The sequence below is a fragment of the Ochlerotatus camptorhynchus genome, unplaced genomic scaffold (assembly GCF_037179485.1).
Source record: "Ochlerotatus camptorhynchus isolate MF236.1 unplaced genomic scaffold, CSIRO-AGI_Acam_v1.1 ptg000193l, whole genome shotgun sequence".
Taxonomy (NCBI): Eukaryota; Metazoa; Arthropoda; class Insecta; order Diptera; family Culicidae; genus Ochlerotatus; species Ochlerotatus camptorhynchus.
In genome coordinates this window covers 6,668,716-6,692,655 of record NW_027040683.1, presented here as the reverse complement: position 1 = coordinate 6,692,655, position 23,940 = coordinate 6,668,716, and the positions used below count along the sequence as shown (strand labels likewise).

Genomic DNA, 23,940 nt, shown 5'->3' with positions numbered 1-23,940 from the left:
ACTGATTGGTATTCTTAGGGACCGTCCATAAACCACGTGACGTTTTTAAGGTGCGAACTCAGAGCTAAGTTAATGCTGAAGTTGATGTTATATAAGGATTCATTTCTTTTACGATTTACAATGGGATCAGATAGTCTCAAGTTGTGAACTACGTAAAATGTGAACTGTCCCTTACCAATCTCATTTCAACGCTTTCATACATGCTCCTCTGAGTGTGGGCTATAATATACATTGATCTTTTTTTCTAACTTGTCGAAGAGATACCATACAGCGCGCTGCAGCGAACAAAAGAATGATGATACCTCATCTCATTTTACTTGTCGAAAGTGAAACAAATGTCAATACACATTCGCAATACCGAACGGAGTTGCTGATAAACAATCATCAGTGATCGGTGATCATATTGATAAAAAGTAGAGTTCCAGCAAATACTTTCAAATTGTTAATCACTCTTTGTGTGGTTTAGTGGAAATGTGCTCGAAGAAAAACGGTATAGATAACACACAATGAAATTTCTAGTTATATTAGAAGTAATATTTGTTTATATTTTATAGAAGTTTACTTAAAAAGAAAAGACGTATTGGAGGGTGCTCTGAACTGCAGCGATGTGCGTGTAGAGCAGAAACGCATAGCTGTCAACCAATATGTGTCGCTATATGTTGGATGTACGGTAGAAGGTCGTGATGAGATCGTTTCCAAGCTTTTTAAGGAGTTTCAACGAATATGGCAGAGTGCGAATCGAAAAAAGGATCAGTTTTTGAAGACCAATGAGCAATGGTTTGTAGTTATTGTTTCGTGTTTTTTACGGTTGATTATTTTTTGCTTTTATTTAATTTCTTAGGTTAGAAGAGTTCGTCGTTTTTGGTGAAGCAACATCATCTTCAACAATGCGGAATGTAGGTGGTCGTCCTTCAAAAGATTTTGAAGACGTTTGTGATCGAACCAAGCGGCGAAAAACAGAAGTGTTGCGTAAATCATTTACTCCGCAAGAACTGAAATTTGCTGCAGGAATGGCTTTGCAAGCAGAAGGAAATGCGGAATTGGCTTCGTTACTAAAGAAAGGCACCTGCACGACAAGCATTCCGATTGAGCATGCTTTGGCAATATATGTCGACGCAAAACTTTCGAAAAGAAGATACAATATCATTCGCGCATTCGTTAAATTTTTTATCCATCTTATGAAAAAATATCTTCTTCGAAAAATGAGTGCTTTCCATCACTTGAGCACTTTGAAATTACGGAGACTTCTTCAATATTAATACCTTTTACCTGTTAATATTCTAATCGTATCGTTCTTATTATCTACAGGTAACACCGCGAGACGTTTCTTCAAAAATGCTGAGATTTCATCTCAAATCACTGGAATTGATCTTGATCTTATCATTCGATTGAGAACGTTTCATCTGGAGAATCCGTTGACCCAGAAAAATTCCACCAATATGCAAAAGAGACAGCCAAACGCTATGCTTCTTTATATGGATGGCATAATATGCCTACAACGCTCCATAAGTTGCTTGTCCATAGGTATAAAATAATAAATAACGCATTGCTTCCCATTGGTCGTATGTCCGAAGAAGCCCAGGTAGCAATGAATAAAGAAATTAGGCAGCTAAGAAAGCATCACGCGTGGAAAGGTTCACGCAAGCAAACAATGAAAGATATATGTTGTGGATTGCTTGTTGCATCCGATCCCATTGTTTCAAGTTATCGCCATGGGCAAACGGTAGTGGCAGATGAATTGCCTAAAGACGTGCAAGATGTGTTGATAGTTGAAGATTGCGATGAATAAATGTTAGTTTGTTTAATAAATGTTTGTTTATAGAAATAAAAGTTAAATTTTAATAATTTTTTGGTGTCCCAAATTGATTACGTAATTGACTGTTTAAACGCTACTCAAACTGTTTATCAAAACTCTCAAATCACTTTTTTTCTGGAATGAAACCTCTCCGAAAATAAAAGTCTTAACAAATAAAGGCTAAATCATTCTTAGTCATCACTCTCCTCCTCTCCACCTTACTGTTTTTTTTTACCTAATATGTAACACTCACCTCCTTGTGGTCTTTTGTCCGTAGAAAAATTCTAAAATTTGTTAGGGCCGTGGTCATGTTTGTTCTCCTGCTGAGTTGGTGTACGGGCAAACTTTACGTGTACCAGGAGAATTTTTCGAGCCGCCGGAGCAGAATACAAGTAGAGCAAATTTTTCGTCGGACCTTCGTCGTGCTCTGGACCAGATTAGACCGATCGAAGCCAAACATCACACCAAAGGAAAGTTTTTCGTAAGCAAGAGTTTGAAGGACTGTACACATGTGTTCGTTCGCTACGACGCTGTTAAGAAATCGCTCCAGAGGCCATACGACGGACCTTACCGTGTGATCGATCGTACGGACAAGTACATGGACGTAATGATCAACCAGAAACTTGAAAGAATATCGATCGATCGCATTAAGCCAGCACACACTAGTACGGACATGCCGTCCGACTGACCTGAAGGTAAAAAGACTTTAGTTACACCAACGGGCCACCGCGTTAGGTTCTTGGTGTAACTGGGGGGGGGGGGGGGGCACTGTGGAGATTGGCACACTCCTGGTGGCCACTGACATTCAGAGAGAGAGAGACGACTTCCGGAGGGAGAGGCAGAAAAAGTGAATCGCGAACGAGTCACGACGCGAAGAATTGAAGCGGAAATAAATACAAGTTAAATCGTTGATTTTGCGTTCGTTTATTTGGTCTTCCATATCCGTCCGTGTCTGTACACCACACTCTTTTATTGCACTCGAAACAATAAAGCACTTAACTGATTGGAAATTTGTTAGAAAACTGTCACTATGCGTCTATTCCGTACGATAGCTGAACACGGACTGTGTTCGAAACAAATACAAAACTAACCTACGATTAATTTCTTTAGATATATTATTGAGAAGGATATGATTGATATCTCTGAGTTGGGGGCCCCATCCAAATTGGGGGCCTTGGTCTTAGCCCACCATTTCCGTACCGTTAATACGGCACTGATCCGAACTGAAAAGCTGCCGATTCTGGGGAATTATAATCGAGTTAAACTTTAAATACCTTAACAACTCAACGACCTAGGCCACTAATGCCCGACACTAATGAAAGCCTCTCTCTTCTATCTTTATTCCAGACCCTAGCTCGGCTTGACACATCCTACTGAGGTAAGTTAAAGCATCGTGCTAGCATTACAAACACACCTAACAAAATCAGCTAACGCAAATAACTCTTTGATGACGTTTGAGACCACACGGTATCATTATGCGTGTAACATCAAACGACCACTTTCATCAATTGTCCGAACCTAATGAGCAACCAGTCACCAGGGGAGGTCGGGGGCCACTTCAATTTGCTCCAATTAATTACATCCCGTTCTGTCGACAACTATAATAATGATGACGCGAACAAAAGCAAAACTACCACCACCCACATCGATGATGTTATGCCACCCCTAACCCTGACCCTCCCTGCCTCTGTGGTTTGCTAGGTGGGCTGAGCGCGGGTGCAACAAAGCAAAATTAATATCGCAATCCTGGGGCTTATCCCGGGCGCCGGGATTTTCGATATGCGATAAATTATGCAACCGTCCGTCACGTGCTACTGGGGAGTGCACGTGGGTGTCTATGCGCTTAATCTCTTCCACGGGCAGCGTTAATCCCGGATGCCGTCGTCGGTTAATTTACTTTTTTTGTTTTTTTATTTTATCCGGCCCTGAACCACCCAGCTTCCAATTAAGATCGAATTTCCAGGATCAATCGACCCGAAACGGAATGGGTGGTGGTGGTGCCACTGATGATCCCAATGATTATTTTCACCCACTTTTCGATGACGTGCATATCCGGTACCAAAGCCGAAGTGCCTCTATTTCCATGTAAAGTAGAGTACCATTACTGCTCCGGATTGCTGTCTGGATAGTCCGATAAACGATGAACAACAACTAGAACGTCGTTCAGGACAACGACAACATTCATAGCCGGTAAGGTGATAATATCCTGGGTCTGTAGGGAGTTATAAAATCGAATCGAATATTGGCTCTTGCCGGAGCCGGGGAGGAAACTCGGTCGGTGCCAGTTTGGAAAATGGGCTCCGCACCCGGAATAAGGGCGTGGTTCGGTGAAGATTGGAAAGGATTATGAGCTTCTGGTTCCGGATGTCGGTGATGCTGGGACTTTGCGGAAGGTGGAAGGCGAAGTTGTTATTAGTTTATTCTCTGGTTAGGAGGGTAAGGGAAAAGGATATTGTTGTGAGCATAGGTTTACGATTTGTGATTTATTAAATTTTACGGGAGGAAAGATGTGCTGTGCTTTAGCAACTTTTTTTTTTATCTAGTTCGTTTATTTGTAAGGCTCAATCGCGTTAGCTTAACGGAGCCGATAATTTATTGTTCTTTGTTTGTAACAAAATTCACTTAATTCTATGTCTAGTAGGAGTTGGGCCGAATACTCGCGGCTTACTCGAGGTTAGAGAGGTACATTGTCGAAGGATAGGAAAAGGGGAGGAGCTTGGGAGTAGGGTTTCGTTGTCATGAATCACTTGTTTCATGGACAGATCATATTCAATTGAGGAACTGCGATTGGTGAGGTCTGGCACGGTCTGGAGTATAACAAGGAAGACACATATCCGAGGATATGTAGTGGTGGTAGATTCTCATTAATCGAGATTGTGTGTTCAGCCCAAGGATTTCTTCAAAATTTGGAATTATAAGTGTGTTCTTCACTCCGAATTTGATCAGTATTATGATAGAGCTCCCAGAAACGGGTCTGGAGGGGTTTTACTCCTGCCAGAACCTCGAGACTCATGTAATGCGTTGAGTGCATACAGCCGAGAGCAATACGCAGACAACGATATTGAATTCGTTCCAATTTTATTAGGTGACATTTTCTTGCCGAGAGAAAGCAGAAAGAGCCGTACTCTAGAACAGAGAGAATTGTTGTTTTATAAAGCGTTATGAGGTCTCCCGGATAAGCACCCCACCATGTGCCGCAAATTGAACGGAGAAAGTTGATCCTCTGCTGACATTTTTGCTTCAAATACGTAATATGGGTATTCCAAGTGCACTTTGAATCAAACCAGACCCCAAGGTACTTGAAAGACAATGATTGAGTAATGTTTCTGCCCAAAAGATTAAGCTGCATTTGGGCTGGGTACCGCTTTCGAGTAAACACTACCAGTTCAGTTTTCTGCGGCGAGAATTCGATCCCTAGATTCCTAGCCCAAGACGACAAGTTATCTAAGGAACTTTGCAATGGTCCTCGTAAGTCCACGGCATGTGGACCTCTTATGGAAACCACACCGTCATCTGCAAGTTGTCTTAGCGTGCATTGTTCTGCCAAACAGTTGTCGATATCTTTGACATAAAAGTTATAAAGAAGAGGGCTGAGACATGAGCCTTGGGGCAGGCCCATGTAGCTAATTCTGGAAGTTGTCAGTTGTCCAAGGGAAAAGTTCATTTGCTTTTCTGACAACAAATTGTACAAAAATCAAAAGTCCCCTTAATGTCCAAGAATACTGAAGCCAATTGCTCCTTGTGCGCAAAGGCCAGTTGAATATCTGTGGAAAGCAGCACTAGACAATCGTTTGTTCCTTTGCTCTTGCGGAACCCAAACTGTGTATTTGATAGCAAGTTATTTGTTTCGATCCACTGATCGAGTCTCCGAAGGATCATTTTCTCCAACAATTTCCTAATGCACGAGAGCATCGCAATTGGACGGTATGAGTTATGGTCAGACGCTGGTTTGCCAGGTTTTCGAATGGCTATTACTTTGACCTGTCTCCATTCAGGCGGTATAATGTTGTTTTCAAGTAAGGCATTGAATAAGTCTAGCAAGCGTCTTTTAGCGATATCTAGGAGATATTTCAGAAGATTGAATTTAATCATATCGCTTCCCGATGAGGAGTTGTTCGATGAAAGAAGAGCCATAGAGAATTCCAGCATTGTGAATGGTCTATCCAGAGAGCTGCCGCTCGGAGACGCTTCTCGAAGAATGTGTTGTGCTGGAGCTGAGTCCGGACAGACCTTTTTAGCGAAATTGAATATCCATTGGTTGGAGTATTCTTCACTCTCATTAGAAAATGAGCGGTTACGCACGTTGCGAGCCACCCTCCACAAGGTGTTCATTGAGGTTTCGCGTGAGAGTCCCTCGATGACAGTGTTTGGAAATCTGTCAACATGCCATTGAACTGCCGTGTGACAGGTTCGTAGCTGTTCATGAATAGATATTCACAAATTAGTAAAGTGTCAGACACCTTTGCCGAATAAGAGTATTCAGTTGTGTAGCATAGCATAGCATAGCATAGCATAGCATAGCATAAACCAGGTTGCACAATGTCGTAGGTGGTACGAGCTCCAAACTGTTGTTAAGAAGGCGACCCACCTTCATCCGTTGGTGTTAGATAGTAATTTCCCAAGTAACACACAAAACATCTTTCTGAAAAAGAATTAGAACGGCTTGTTGTATTAATGTATTATAAGTGATGTATAAAACATCCCATGTTTTATATGAGGTTTAAAGATATTTTCTTCATACTTCCTTGAATTCAATATTTTCCAAAATAGTTTTCTTGTGCTTTTAACTTTAAATGTTATTTAAACGTGCATCTTATTGTTTTAATATCACTATAAAACTTGTCGTATGCAAAATCAATCTTAGTTGAATTTATAAAGCTCTTGAAGAGATTCTGCACTTTCCAGATTGACGTGGACATTGACGGCGCCATTGAGCCGGACTGTCACTTCACGCAGTCATTGACAGTTTCTTATGAGGTTTTCGGAGGTTTGTTATATAGAAAGTTGAAAACACTCTTTTATGACATCTCATAAATTAATGCAGCTGAAAAGGTGCAGGATGTGCACAGCAAAAAAATAATTTTGATATCACATCAAAGTGGATGCACTACAATCATGTCGAAAATTTCATGTAATTTTTATGACCACATAAATAAACAAATGCAGTAAAAGCAGCGTAATGTCAGTTCATGCATTGTATTAATGATAATTTTGTCATTTTTAGCAAGTAATATTACACCATATTTTCGACATGATTGTAGTGCATCTACTTTGACGTGATATCAAAATTATTTTTTTGCTGTGTGTTATAAGGAGTTGAAAATACATTTAAATAACACTCTGGCAATTAAATGTACACATTGCTGCTTACAAAACTTCTTTATGACGGATCGAAGCAGGCGCGTTGCACAAGAATATAATTTTCATGCCATTGGCAAGAAGATGATGGATACTTATTATTAACCTTTTATCAAGCGGAGTTGGTCTAGTTAGGAAGTAATAAATCTTTCACGCCAAGGCCCTGTGTTCGAATCCCATGCTCATTTTTTTTAATATTTTGCCGTTGGTTTTTATGATTTTTCCAAAACATGTTATAATACCAGTATTTAGTTTTATAAGCTCCACTTCTTGCGCTTTTTAGGTTGTATAAATGTATTAAATGATGTAAATTAAAGTATTATTGATTCTATACGTAAGTCATTGAAAAGTATTTTCAACTTCATTATGACAAGCCGTGTTGCTTGGGTTGTGATTAATTACTACCTCTTAGATAAAGGATGTGTCCCCTCCAACAGACCAGAGCTGTCCTGGCCACGTCCTTGCATCTGGTGGGGAAAGGGGAGGAATGCTAGTCCAACACTTACTTAAGAGAGATGCAGAGAACTCTACGACCCCTCATAAGTGTCACGGGAAGGGTGGATATTTGTTAGTAGGGAGGGTAAGCCATAGGATACGCCCAGCCGGCGTTGCTGGCAATCGTTATATCAAGCATTTAATAAATAGAAGCTGTAAGTAGTTTATCTGTCCGTTGTTGCTGCCCATTACCTAAACATATTATTCAAAACAGTCTTCAGATTTTGGAATTAAGAAACGTTATCAGCTCGATAATGTTGTTCCTTTGCGCCTGAAAATGTTTGTTGATCCTATACATATGCACAATTCATTCTGATAGGAGGTTCTCATGTGTAAAAGTAATTAATAGTATATGGAATCGTAGATTAGAATGAAGATTCGCCCTTGGCCTAACTCCCACTGTCTGGCAATGGCATTATGGATAAAATCTGCCTGCAATCATTTCTTATGAATGCAAGAAGCTTGAACCCGGGAGTTGGAAGGTGACAGCTCTACCGCAGCTACAACAGCCCATTACAAGAACGCAAGCATTCCGAACCCACTTTCACACATGGTAAGCCCCGCTCCAATACATTATCGATCCAAATATACACCATTGATAAAAGCTTAGCTTAGCTTAGCTTAGACTGACTGCACATATCAATGGTTACTACTCCGTGATTGATCAGAATCAGTGAAATTGTACAATGAATCAACTGAATGGGGCTGGGAGTGACCGTCCATTCTCATTGTACAAGTTTCAGTGACTCCATATTTTGTAAATCAATAACGGCGCCGGCCACGTCCTTGCAATCAGGTGGGAGTAGGGAAGGAATATTAGTGTGATCTTTGTTGTTTGTGGGCCTTGTTTACCTCTGCACCCCAACAAAGACACAGGAAAGGAGATTTTGTTAGTAAGTTGGATTCGTTGGATCAGGATTCACCTTGATAAGTGATGCGACCATGGTTTTAAATGAATCAATGTTTTCATGCATTATACTTGGATTTGCCTGAAGCCTAAACAAAATGGTGGATCATTGTTTTAATATAAATCTGAAGACTCCATCATCGAAAAGCTGTGATGAGTGAAGTGTCAGACACCTTTGCCGAATAAGAGTATTCAGTTGTGTAGCACCAAAAGAATGAACGCAACGAAGAACGATGGTTGAATACAAAAAAAAAACGATCACAACAGTTCTCCGAATGACGCGTGACGATTGTATACAACTTTGAACTACACATATCTTCTCTTTGTATCTACCGCACAGATAAATACAAATTAACGGCGCCGGTGGTGTAGTGGTAAGCGTGATTACCTCTCACCCCAGCAGGCCTGGGTTCAATCCCAGGAGAAGGGGAATTATTGACAATAATATTGATGATGTGAATTCAGAAATATTGTCAATCTCGATATATTGACGTCAATATAGAATGTATTGACAATTCGATTATTGTCAATAAAAGTAATCGTGTAGGGTCCACTTAAGGAACGCAAACGTCGCACAGTGGGGTATTTATTTATTCTAGCTGGCCAAAAATATTTAACCACTCTAACTTGTCACATATATATTTTTATTCAAGGATAAAACATTTTTTTGGTAAAAAAAAAGGGTGGAGTCGTATTTTGGAGGGGGGCGGGTCATGTTATAATGATATCTTTTTTTTTAATTTGTAAGTCGTTAAGCATTTTTTAAATTTAGTTATCGTCAAAGGATGAAATGTTGGGAACAAATAATACTTTAAATATAAAATATAAAAAAAAAACACTTACACCTGCGGTCAATAAAAAAGCACCAAAGGGCAAATTTTGTTAATGTAACCAAATTTGACGTGCTCTTACTTTGTTCTGTTATGATCAATTGAACTGAAATTTGGCACAGAACCACAAATATGCTGAATTTAGCGCGAACAAAAGCCTTTTTGAAACTTTTTTGAAACTCCTGCCGGAAATTGACAATATGGTTAAAAATGCTTAAAATAATAGCATTTTTTAAATTAGAGATATTTTCAGATTCTCATTTTAAATTATTTTTCGCACACGCAAACTTCACCATAGTTTGGTTCTTCATAACAATTTCAGCTTAATTGATTTTAACAAAACGAAATTAAATCATGTAAAAGTTGGCTAATTAAAATTAAAATCCGCCTATGGTGCTATTTTCTTGGCCGCAGGTGTAAACATTTATTAGAATATAAAAAATTGAAGATTTTTTTTTTACGTTTTAAAATCAGTCTTTGTGAAATGAGTTCAGCAAAAAAAGAACAAGATATTTATATTTTGATTTTGAGATTTAAGGTGAAAATTAATGGAATCCACAAATGGCCGCTAATTTTTGGCGGCACAAATTTAAGAAACTAAAAGGATTTCGTGTGCCAAATTATAATCGCTCTTTTCCTGCAATAGAGCATACATGTCATTACAGTTTCATGCACGAAAATTTTGAAGTTTCTGAGATTCGTGCCGCCAAAAACTCGAAGTGATAAGGCAAAATAAACAAAATGGCGGCCATTCATGGATTCCATCATCTTTTACCTTAAGAAAATGCTTATATTAAACCGAGTATTACACAGCAACAACATATTTAACAATTCAAAAACAAAAACAAAACAACTAGAAAAAAAACAAATGAAATCAATCGAAAAAAAAATGTCATTCCGAATTTGAGAACACATTTTCTTGTTCACTAGAAACGTCTGTTTCATATGTTTCTTCCATCTCTAATTTTTCCACCGATCTTCGCTTTCTCGGATGAGATCCTCTGGGAGTAAAATTTGCAATGTTTCTGTCATCAATGCCTTTGACTTTTTTTGCGGGATTTTTCTTAATCCTAAAAGAATATTTATTTACTTTCACGTATGATAATCATTACGTTGTTTACCTGTGATTTCAGGATCAGAACTAAGCAGCAGTCTATTCAGTACATCCATGTTACAAGCCTGTCTTGAGAACTTTCTGGAAAAATTTTGGCGGTATAATCTTAAATATTTGTTTCTCGATTCTATAGCTTCTTCTGACAGCTGCCCTATTGGTAGCAGTGCATGTTCTATAACAATGGTGGATTAAAATTTTATGCAGAGTTGGAGTCATTGGATACCACGGATACAGTCGAACGTATATCTCCGCTGTTTCTTGAGTAAATTTTCCAAATTTTTTCGTATCAATTTTAAAACCACTAGCTAGTGTCTCCAATATAACTTTAAGCCGGTAGATCAAATTAAAATCAACACCTGTTATTTGAGCAGCGGTTTTCGGATCAGCAAAGAATCTTCGACTAGTGTTGCCATCATTCGAATTTCCAAAGCCTGGTTTTGGAAAATCCACAAGGAGTCCCAATGTTTGTCTGAAGTTTTCTTGAATGTGCTCTTTTCTTTCTTTGACGATTTCCTTTTCATTGCCAGTTAATCGCCATTTTTTGATCGGCAACTTGTAAGAAAGATGTAAAATTGTCTCAAAAATACGAATGGATAATCCGAATTTAAGCGAATTTGTGTTGATTTCCTTTTTAACGCCAAGATTATTGAATTCCTTTGAACTTGCGCCCAGGGCGTCACAATGTCAGCTTCAATCGACCAAATCGATGCGACGAAGAGACTGCTGGCTTTCTTTTTCTGTTAAAGTCGAACCGCTTCTCAGCATTCTAGAACCTCAGTCGGCGTGCACAAACAAATGTTCAATCGCTTGTCTCTCTTTCTCTCGTCGCTCCATTGGTCTTCCTTTCAAGCTTCGTCGAAACGGATGAGCGAAAGGGCGCTCAACTTTGATAGTTTTCTCTTTCATGAAACACATCAACAGAGGTTTCATGACGTATATGACGGAAAATGAAATAACACATTTAAAGCATTTCTCACGTCAAAACACTTGAAGATTACACGTCATATTTATAATTTATCTTCCATCCATATATTTATCTAAAAAAAATGATCGAAAACGGGACATAACGCATTTTAAACAAATTGAAAGAGCGGTGATGGAGTGTTCGTGAAAGGGGATTGAAAGCCATAATGAGCTTCGTTTAACTAGAAAATCGACGTTAGTTACATTGAAAGCGATGAGCAAAGCAACGACGAGAAGTTCCACAGCCAGCCTTTCCTTCTAAGCGTCCTGCTTTTTATTTTCGTTTCTTGCTGACAGTCTAGCTAGGCGTTATAGAAATGAAGTGTCGAACACGTATGTATGAGAGAAACAAAACACGAGTTCATTTTAGAGCTTCGAAATTGTAGAGCCCTGCTTGCGCCACATATATAACATTTCATTGTTGATGTTGTTTCAGTTGCAGCATTACACACTTTCCCATCAACCATAGTGAGCATAAAAGTATGTCTAATAGTGAACTGCTTGCCATTTAATGCAACGTTTGTCGGACGTAGCGAATTAATTGCATTTTCAATATATCTGATCTCTTTATTAATTACCTCAGATGATTCCTTGATAAACCTAATGCGGATTGGGCGACAGTAACGAGGTGAAGATGGAGTTGGGTTTTGCCAAACTATTTTTGCATTGGATCCACAAACTATTCTTAACGGTACAAACGAACTTTGGAACATACTCGTATCAGAATCCATATCGTTTTCAAATTTTTGTTTGTATTGAGCTTGGTGTGACCCATCACATCCCCATTTGCAAATAAGAACAAGTGATCCACGTTCTTGTTCATCTAACGGTTCCAAAACTTCGTCCAAATATCGAAAGAGGCGACTTGTAGTGAGATCCAGGTTGCTTTGTAATGTAATTTCTGCGTCTAATTATGCAGAAAAGGAAAACAAAAATTTCATATAATAAAACAAGATATACCAACAAACTCACCTGTTTCAGTGACAGTATATTCTTCTTTTGCTGGGTAGCATTCACGTTTTGCTTTTTGGATCAAACTGTAGCATGGATACAAAGTTTTATTGGTGTAACGAATAATTTCATATTGTTTGCGTGTAAGATCAGCCTCGACAAACATGGCTAGAGCTTGGAGTGGAGATAACCGATTTGCAGCTTTTTTCGGATTCCTGTAAAATGCTTGCCTGGTAGCCCGCTTAGGTGAGGCCATAATATCTCCTAAAACTTTAGAAGCATCTTTCTTTCCAGATGAGTATAACGCTATACGAGTAGCGTAGCTCAGTTCAGCAGGACTAACGGTTCTTCTCAAATCTTCTGTTTTTCTTCTTTTACTGCGTTCACTTGATTCATCGAAAGATATTTGAGGACAACCGGGTCGTTTCAGTGGTCGTGGAATCTCAAATGTACCTTGTAACCAATCATTGTTATCATGCAGGAACTTATCGACCTTCCTGGAAGCAGACATCCATCTTTGCTTGAATTGTGTTTTCAATTTTGCAATCTTTAGCGTCAATGCGCGTCTTTCTTCTTCCGAATAATCATAAAAATTCAATAGATAGTTCTCTATATATATCAATTTCGCATTAAAATCCAGCTCCTGTCCTTGCATTTTGTCAAACAAGTGGCGACGAGAAAACATTTTTATACCAGATGAGCCTACGATAATGATGCAAATAATTAACTTGGAACATGAACATATTGATTTTTATTTTATAATGGATGATTTCTGGTTTATTTTAGGCTCATGCACCATATTCACTTGAACATGTGACAAGAAGGAACCATAATACCCAAGCACGTTGCCAAAAATTGTGACACACACACACACACACACATTCCACTGCGTCCTAGCAAGAAGTACGGTCGACTTAGTTCGCGCTCCGCTATTTTGGAAGTTTTCTCGCTATTCGCTTGATTTAAATTGTCAGTTTTTTCTCGCTTAGAGTTCCCAGCTAAATAATTAACAAAAAGTGAGTTTTTTTCTGAGAAGAAAGTGTGTTTTCGGCATCATCGGAAGGAAAATTGTTTTTGCGATTGCCAATTCGCCAACCATTTGGCGCACCATCGGTGCGTGGTAACGCATACCTGCACACGGATCATCGTCATCGAGTGTCAGCATCTGCCTCCGCATTTACACCGCTCATCTATCATCGTGTGTTCAGCTGAGTGCCGACCCTCACATAAGCACACACCAACGAAGACCGCCCGCACACGCTGATCGAAGATCATCCACGCTGCGCGTCGCTCCGCTGCTGCCGTTTAAACGCTCGGTGGTAGTAGTATAGGATTATCAGATAAGTTTTTGTTCTTGTTTCTCTCTTTCACCCACAGTTAAATTTTAAGTTTGTGTTCTGTGTTTGTAGTTTTTTTTTTTGTGTATTGTGTCCGAGTGATTATCGTTTCAGTGGTAGAGCGTTTTTCGCTCCCACTAGTACGGCAAAATGGACATTTTGTCGCAAGACGAAATGGACGTTTTGTCGGAAGATGACACCACTTTGCCACGCGATGGCAAGAAGGGTCGAAAACGTACGTCATCTCTCCCTGGTTCATCGTCTCAGTCTGGCAAAGGACAGGCTCAGATAAACCCCCGATCGCGAGCCTATCCAGATGACTCGACTGGCCCATGGGTTGTCTACTTTCAGCCCAGAAACAAACCTTTGAATGTAATGCAAATTACTAATGATCTGACGAAGCGATACTCGGCCGTGACTGAAATCACGAAGATTAGGCACAATAAACTTCGTGTCTCCGTCTCTAACCTGAAGCAGGCTAACGAGATTGCTGCCTCCCAGCTCTTCACGCTCGAGTACAGAGTTTACATCCCAGCTCGTGATGTGGAGATCGAAGGTGTGGTCACCGAAGCGAGTCTGACCCCCGAGATCTTGGAGAAGCAGGCGGTTGGCCGTTTCAAGAACCGTTTGCTTCCTCCGGTGAAGATACTGGATGTCCAAAAACTGGGCTCAGTATCTGTCAGCGAGGGTAAAAAGAGTTTTACCCCCACAGACTCGTTCCGTGTGACCTTTTCTGGTTCAGCCCTTCCTCACTACATCGAGCTGGGAAAACTTCGACTACCTGTGCGTTTGTTCGTTCCCCGGGTCATGAACTGCCAAAACTGTAAGCAGTTGGGACATACGGCCTCCCACTGTGGCAGCAAGGCACGCTGTTCCAAATGCGGAGAGAAGCATGGGGATGACACCTGTGCAGCTACCGCACCAAAATGCGTGTACTGTAAGGGAACTCCTCATGGTATCTCGTCATGCCCGGTGTACAAACAACGCGGGGAGAAATTACAACGCTCACTTAAGGAACGTTCCCGGCAGTCTTTTGCAGAAATGCTTAAGACGGCCACGCCATCGACCAACGACAAAAATCCCTTTTCTCTTTTGTCAGATGACGAGACTGACTCTGACTTGGCTGAGGAGGGAACTTCTTTCTGTTTTTCAGCACGGAAACGAAAACGCATCCGTTCGCGGAAAGTTGAGAATGAAGAACCCCAAATCAGCTTGCCCAAATCAAGGAGTGGTGGAAAAAAGGAAGTTTCTACTCCTCCTGGATTCAGAAGAACTGACTATACCCAGGATTTTCCACCTCTCCCGGGGACATCCAAAACCCCTGATGTCCCATTTTTAAGAACAGAAGCCCCTTCTTCATCTGGGTTGTTCTCATTTGATAAAATTGTGGACGATATTCTCAAGTACCTGAATATTTCTGATCCTCTCAAAAGCATTGTTCTGGCAATGCTTCCTACTGTGAAGACCCTCTTGAAGCAATTGACATTGAAGTGGCCCCTCATTGCAGCAATCATTTCCTTCGATGGATAATTTTCCAAACGAGGTCGGGGATTTGATCACTATTCTACAGTGGAATTGTCGAAGTCTTATTCCTAAATTAGACTCTTTTAAGTTTTTAGTTCACAATAATGATTGTGATGCATTTGCTCTTTGTGAAACTTGGCTCTCTTCAGATATAGATCTTCCTTTTTATGATTTTAACATTATTCGACTGGATCGTGAGGATTCGCGTGGAGGAGGGGTACTTTTGGGGATCAAAAAGTGCCATTCTTTCTATAGAGTGAATCTTCCACAATTTACAGGTATTGAAGTTGTCGCATGTCAGGCTATTATTAAAGGTAAGAGCCTTTGTATTGCTTCTGTTTATATTCCTCCTAGAGCCGTTGTTAATCGAAAACAACTTTCAGATATATGTTCAGTACTTCCTGCTCCACGGTTGATTATGGGAGATTTTAACGGACTTCCATCTACCGGTACTTAAGCTGTGTCAAACAATGTACCAAGTTTTGATTCAACCAACGGAAAGCTTCACCTTCAGGAAAAACAAAATATGGGAAAGTGTCACAAGTTGGTTGTGATGAACGAATTTGTTTGAAAATGTGCGGTTGTGACACAGCAACAACAACAGGAAGGGAATTCCATTCGTTCCACAGTCAAAGGCCGGTAATTAAATTCCAGAACCGAAGTTAGCTAATCTGGTTTCGAAGGGGCTAATGCGGAAGTAAATAAATCAATTTACTTCGGTCCTTTTTTCCGGGAGGAAAACAGCAGCAGCAAGTTTCTCCACTTCCATCCGTTAAAGTAAGTTCTGCCAATCAAAGGGCAAACATCGATCTGTTGCCAAGAACCACCGGACCATCGAAAACTTTTACGTCTGCCGGGATCGATTCGGTCAATAATCATCAGTCGTCGCAAGGTTGATTGGTATATGGCGCATCGTGACGCAAACCTTATAAACCAGCAGACCAGAATCGATGACCCCCCCTGAACCGGATGGAATTTGGTGGGGGTGAATCGAATTCGTGCTTAGTAAATGAGCCGCGAGCCAATTCGATGAACTTGGTCTGAGCAAATTGCAATTTTGATGCAAAGTAATCAACTGTGATTGGTGTTCGACTTTCGGTTCAATTTCGAACACCACACAGAAATCGATGATTCGTTGGCGATAATGAGAGTGTCAAAGCGTGCTTCGAAATGTGCCACCAGGATCAAGGCCAACAACAGAGATTATGTTTACCTGCTTTAATGAGCAGAGCTGTTTTTGTGTGCTCTGAAGAAGGTTCTCACAGTTACGAGGGAGTTTCCTTGGAAAATAATCCTGCTTCTGAAAGATTGAGTAATCCGAGTAAAATCATGTTGCTCTTGGCATACAACCGGACGTTGCGATGCTGATTCTGCTTTAACCTTCTGTTTGCTGAGATAAATTGGATTTAGTTTTCTTGAAATGACTTGCCCTACTCCCCCGCGAGATAAAAAAAAGAGCTCTGAAGCGACCATTAACGTGCGAAGTCGTACACATCAAACGATAGCAGAGGTTGGGATTGCAACTTTCCTGTTTGAATTCAATAAACATTCTGAAAAATTAAGATGAATGATAACATTTCTTGGAATTTTTTTTATATATTTTGATACTTAATTTTTTTATTTAATATTGATCAATTTTCAGTTGACCATTTTCATTTGTTCAGTTTTCAAATTGAACGATGTTTCCCTGACTTTGTTTGGCCTGAGCGAAAAACAATCTGCGGGATTAATTTTAGCGCAATTTTGGTGCAAAATGCGGAAAAATATTTAAAAAAAATGATTCTGAGGACTATTGGTGAAGTGGAAGATTATTCTTGATATGTCCTACCATGGACTAGAGATTGACCGTGACAGATATACAATAGAAATACTTCTTGCTAGTTGGTAGTTCAACAAAGTAATGAAATTTAATCTGATCCTCTTGCAGTAAAGACCGAATGTCTATTTTATTCCCTTTTAATCTCACGTTACTTATTCGTTCAATCGTAGTGAGAGTTCTCTTTTCAGCACTAACACAACAACTCCTTTATTCCAAAACTAACGAATTCAAATATTTATACGAATATATCGAAAATGAAGTAACTTCATCCTTAAAACTCTAGTAATACACAAAATCTCCATTAGTTTTCTTCTTCTTATTTCTGTTCGATCTCCTGACTGATGGTATTTCTTCAAATTCTTCTTCTTCAGGAATATGGTATTCAGCTGGAGCATTTTCTTCGTAAATAAATGATTCTGCCGGGAAACCATAAAAATCAGAATCAGAATCCGATGTGGAAGAACCGAAATCTTCATCTCTTCTACGCTTTCTGGTACTTCGTTGCTCTTTCTCTCCATGCAAGATAAATGAAGAAATTGTCGTCCGGCGAGAAACTTCAACAATCTTCAGCTATTGCCTATGAGCCGAAATCAATCTGCCGCCTAGAGAAATCTAGAAAACAGTAGCAGAGATGCGTTTTAGATATTTTGCTGGCAACCATCTTCTAATGTCACCCTAGTTAGATTTTTTGTAATATATAAGATCACCGCATTTAAGGTTAACAAACTGATCGTTAAAAAAGGTCAGTAGGGGTCAAGCCAGCAATAGGAGGATCATTTTGCAATAAATCAAAACTGTATTTAAAACTAGTCTTAGGATTAATCAAGTCCAATAGAGTTTTAGGTTTATATGAAAGAAGCTGATGGAAATTGGCCTTCATTTTCTGAACAGGTATTTCTTTAATTGAGGAGAAAGTACGCTATCTGCCAATCCGTGTCTAGCTTTTTGATTTCCGGGTCTAGCAAATACTTTTTAAAAACATCCTTTACTAGCCGCACCATACGCTCTGCTGGCCCATTGCTCTCTGGATGGTATGGTGGGCTTTTCATAATGTTCACTCCTCGCATTTCGAAAAATTCAGCCGCCCGTTACCAGAATATCAGGTGGTCCATACCTGGAAAATATGTTGAGAAATACCTTGGTTACATTTTTGCAATCCGTACCTGTCCGCATATGTTTTAGTTTAATCCACTTTGTAAAACTGTCCACAATTACTAGGTTTTACGATCCAGGTAGAAAAAATCTGCATGGACGCTGCTAAAAAGGTTTGCTTGTCGGTATCCACTTTGAATAGCTGACTGGTTTTGAAACTGGAGTCATCTCGTTGCATATCGTACAAGATTTAACGTAATTCTCAACGTCTTGATTCATTCCGAACCAATAAACAGTTCTCCTGGCCAATTGTTTCAATTTGTTTATACCTGAATGGTTTCTATGTAGTAATTTCAAAACTTTTGTTTTAAATCAATCTGGGACGACAATTCGGTCTTGAAATAAAAGGCATCCCTCAACCTCTTCCAGATCTTGGTGGTGCGAATAAATGTCTCGGAAACTTCTATGTAAACGATCTGGCCATCCATTTTCAAGAAAACTCCTGATTTACATCAGAAACTCATCCCGCCCGTTTCCTTGGCAACTTCCCTATAATCCAGTGGAAATTCCGTAGTAAAATTAAGGCTCCTAACATATTCGCGATCTAACATTTTAGGGACTGGTTGTGCGAGAGGAAATCGGGAGCGGAAATCTGCGTTTGACATTTTTGAAGATGGTTTATACACAATTTCATATTCATATACTGAAAGTTCGAAAACATATCGTTGTAGTCTTGTCACAAATATTTGATTTTTTTTCATCTTTCCCGAAAATTCCTATCAAAGGTTTGTGATCAGTGTAAATGATAAACTTCATACCAAACAAAAATTTATGATTTTTATTTTACTGATCACACAACTGCCAGTGCCTCTAAGTGCATAGGATACTTCTCTTGTGCGTAATTTAAACTGAAAGAAGTAAAGCAAACAGAACGTTCTTCTCCTTCAATCACATGCGACATCACTCCTCCTAATCCGTAACTGGATGCGTCTGTAGTAACAACAATCGGTTTTAGTGGGTCAACATATTCCAATAAGCAAGGTCGAAGAAGAAAACTTTTACAGTCATTGAAAACGTTTTCACATTCACTGGTCCACAAATATTTTATATTCTTTTTAAGTAGCTTGTAAAGGCATTGTATTCGGGACGAAAGACTTGGAATGAATTTGGAATAGTAATTCAATAATCCTAAAAATGCCTTGAGCTCTGGTACACTTTGTGGAGCTTTTGCTTCACGAATAGTTTCAATTTTTTGAGATTATGGTAATATACCTTTATCCGTCAAATATGCCCAAAATAAGGCAATACGCTCACAAAAAATTTGCATTTTTTTTATTGACTTAATATTGGATTCATGGGAGTTAATATTGGCCTTGGCTAATCTATCCAAGACTAAATAAAGTTTCTGCTTGCAATCTTCCAAATCTTTCCCCGAAATCAAAACGTCGTCTAAATAACAAGAGACGTTGTCTAGGCCTAGAAGAACTTGATACATAACTTTTTGGAAAATAGACGCACTAGACGACGCCCCTTGCGGTAGACAGTAGTAAACATTTAAACCTTTTATGGTATTAATTAACCAAGTGCGACCCATCAACGGAACGAAATTATTTTCACACCGAAGAACTATCAAATAAAGTTGCTGCTGCCTGCTACCCAGTTGAACCGATGCACTCATCCTACCCAGAGCCTTCAATTTATTACCACAGACAAACAGACATAACACTCAAAATCACATTCAACGCAAATTATGTTTTAGTTGGGAATGTGCTTGCATTTGTCATGGTGGCGCCACTGAAGCATTGAGCAAGCCACCACATTTCGAACTTATCAGTGATGCCAGTTCTTTTTCACTTCTAGTTAGTAGATGTCAGCTCTTGAAAATGATAAGTGGTCAAGGCATCCCACATCTGACGAATACAAAAAAAAAATGTTGAATATTACATCAAAACTACTGCACATTAGTCATTCCATTCCTAACATTACGTTGTACGATGTACATAGAATTCGAGAACAAATCATGTTGATGACTGTAATATTCTATCAACTTTTACCAGTTATTAATGTTCTATACTTCACCATGAATATCATTGATTGATACATATTACATTTACACATCTACATTTAAAAAGGGCACTAATAAGTGATGCATTACCACGTTTAAAAACTTGTTTCCAGGTAACAGAAAAAGCACAATAAACAAACAAAACAAATTCCTAAAAAAAAAGTCTTAGCTTCTGTGAATTTTTCCTACGGATCCGCATTTCTGTAGAATTCAATCAATTCTATAGATCTACGGAAAATTTCGTAGAACCGACAACACTGACTTCCATCTGTTTTGATTTTATTCAACACATTGTCAATCTATTTTTCTCGACCAAAACTTCCACATAACAGGCTTCATTAACTCGATTTACCGAAGAAATTATCATGCAGTGGAAGGTTTAGGCGAGCCCAAAAACTTGATATCTGCCTGTTTATTTCCTCTACCATTAAATTTAAGCAAAGCTTCCTTGTGTGACCCTTCTTCTTGCAAAAAGGAGCTTAAAAATGGCTTATCTTCATCATGTTTCCTGTCATTATATCTTCTTTGTTTATCCCTAGGCGAAAATGAAACACTGCGATTGCTACTTCTACTTCTTCCTCGATACCTTTGCTTTGACCATGAACGTACTTCTCTTTGGCCCAAGCGAGCCACGATCGACACATTCCGTTCATCATCACTCTTCAAAACACTAGTTCTACTACTGGAAATCTCGTGATTTAAAATTATCTTCTGTGCCCTAGTTATGGTGGGCTGCCCTAGGCAGTCACATCATCTTCATCGCGCAAACGTTTCTGCAGATCCCGGTTATAAACTCCAATAACTAGGAGATCGTGAATGGCCCTGTCATTGAAAGTACCGAAACCACACTGTTCTGCTAATACCTTAACAGCGATAACACAATCTTCAGACTTTTCATTTTTCCTAGCCTTCTGCTCCAAAATTTATAACTGCGGATTACCTCGGAATCACACTTGTCGAATCTTTTCTGTAGCGCTTCAGTAATCTGCTTTTATGATAAGGTTTTCACATCTTGACCAGGAAATAGTTTTTTTTTTATTTCAGAAAATACTGTAATGCCACAAACAGCCAAAAAGGAAGCTTTGTAACGTGTTTCTGGCACGTTATTGTTGAGAAAAACATATTCTAGTTTTTCGATGTACTGGGCAAAAGGGATCGAGTTTGGCAAAAAAGGTTCAACTGTTGTAGACACCGACATTTTTTTATTCAAAGTAAATAAAAATAAATAAAAATAGGGTTTTTGATCTAATTTCCGTCCTACTAAGGACATCCCGCACTTTACCACGCTTTTTGGAAAGCGTTTGAACAAAACATGAAATGTTTTAATCAAAGATAACTTCTAAATTTATCCACCTTTCCATACGTACCGTTGGATTTGATAAAGAGTCAAACAATGTTGAGATATTATTAAAAATCTAACACTGCTTCTTGCTTCTAAATTCGTCCTACGCGTTTCAATTCCGTCCTAACGCATTGAAACGCCATTAGATTTCCTTCGTCCTACGGATAAACGGAGAAAAGGGGGATGCGCTAGGAGCGCTTCTTTTGTTTTGAGAACAATGAGCGTAAATATGCATACAATGCGCTCTAATAGGATTTATGTCGTAGCTAATGAACTAACGCATCGGAACAAACGTATTATTGTTTTGTGCTTGGTGAAATCATTGATATTATTGATGATTTCTGCTCGATAGAACGGAAATGGGCGATTACGACGAAGTAGCGCTCTTCCCTAAACACTTTAAAATCAATTCTTCGAGGAAAAAAAAAATCACATACCTTAGTTTCTTACGGTCTACCAACAATAATAATGAAACAACTGCAAAACTCCTTAAACATCAACAACAACAGCAGCTCTTTTCGTAAAACCACAACAGCACTACGGCAGCACTTTCATCGCCCGTTGTTGCAGCAACAGCAACAGAACACCACCGAAAAAACAAACCAAATTATCCGATTTTCAACTGACTCCGCAGGCTGCTCTCCTTCTACCAAACACCAAATACAAATGCACCTCATGCACTTTTGCTCCTGTTTAGTTTCCTCTGTCGTCCGGCACACACACAAAAATCAGCGATGCTTCGTCGTGCAGCTACACTGTACCAAACCACCGTCCTCTTTTCGAATGAAACCTAAGACCATTCAAATCGAAACATCGAAATCGCTTTTGCGAATGATAGCTGCAACCGGATGACGGTTGTTTTGAAATCAGATGATTTTCCTCTCGAATACAGGATGAACATTGTTATGAAAAGGGATGAGGCCATACATTTAGAAGAGTTCATAAGGCTTTAAATATCGAAGGGTTTTCCAAAAGTTTGTGGGTCTTTCCTTAATTTCTTGGAAATTCCCTGAAGTTTGGAGAGCTCCCATGAATTTCGTAGGACTACCTGTAGTTCAATTGAGCTCAAAAAAGTTCTAGGAACTTTTTTGAGCTTGGAGAACTATGTTAAGTTCAGAGGACTTCCCAAGAGTATTGAAGACTTCTCTGAAGCTCGGAAAAAAAATCCATAAGTCTCATAGGATTATCCTTTAGTTTTAAGCAATGCCTAAATCTCGTAGAAGTTACATTAAATCTGTAGAAAATTCTGTAAAATTCGTAGTTATTCGCCAAAGATTACAGGACCTCCCTAAAGTTCGTAAGACTTCTCTGAAATTTGTAGAACTTCGCTGAAGGTTCGGAGAGATTTTCTGACCGTCGTAGGTCATCACAGTGGTTCACAGGATTTTCCTGAAACTTGTAGAACTTGCATGAAGTTCGAAGGCCTTATCTGAAGTTTTTAGAAATAGAACTTTTTTATTGAACATGTTGAACAGGTACTTCAAAAGCTATCAATTAAGCACAAATCATACATGCAATTGATTCGAGAAAAATATACAAAATATATTTACTAAATTCTCAGGGTAAATGTTTCTCATCAATGTTTAGTTGTGTGAAAGTTTTAGCTTGAACAAAATGGTGAGTTTTGACCTTATTATAAAAAGAAACTTTGACATACATAAAATTTAAAACCTATTTGTATAATACAAGATTATTTTCCTGGTGAACTTATGAAATTCTTGGTTTTTTCCTGGTTTTTCCTGGTGGAAATAAATTCCCAACTTTTTCCCGGTTTTCCTGGTTTTCCTGGTTCACTTGCCGCCCTGCATCTCTGATCACGCAGGGAAGTAAGGCCGTTGGTCCCCGGTTCATGAGTTGATGGGTCGATAGGTAGGGTCCAGGTGTGGGAGCTGCCTCCCTGGCGTCGGTAGCATTGGTGCTCAGCACGGAAAAAAAGATCGACGGAAAACAAATCAAGGAAAAAAAAGTCCCATTTGACGTCATTTCTGAACGTGATCGATTACTTTGATAAAACTTGCACCAGTTGTTCTCTTTAGAAGTGTAAACAAAACACTATCAAAGATTTTCTATTCATAACACTAGAGCCGTGCTAGCGGCGCGCGAGGGCGTACCAATTTGCTTTTAGTCAGCCTTTAGATATGCTGCCATTCATGCTTGGCATAAAGGGTGATACGGTCAAAATTTGGTCAAGGGAAAACGCGTGTAAATCGGTGAAATCGTTTATTTAAAAAATCAAATTAAATTTCTTTTTCAAGTTCAATTAGTATAAAATTCAGGAAAAATATTCAGTTAGGCTTCCGCTTTTCCAAATCCGAATTGCCGGGCCTTACGCTTGACCCCTGCCATCA

The 23,940-nt window shown here is 39.2% G+C and overlaps 1 long non-coding RNA gene across 1 annotated transcript in view; it reads left to right on the top strand.

Annotated features, from left to right (window-relative positions):
- The window catches only part of LOC135702544 (uncharacterized), a 327,842-nt gene that overhangs the window by 172,024 nt on the left and 131,878 nt on the right, over positions 1-23,940 (top strand). The window contains exon 2 of the long non-coding RNA XR_010517707.1: positions 3,143-3,173. This is a non-coding gene — a long non-coding RNA (uncharacterized LOC135702544). The remainder of the gene's footprint in view (positions 1-3,142; positions 3,174-23,940) is intronic.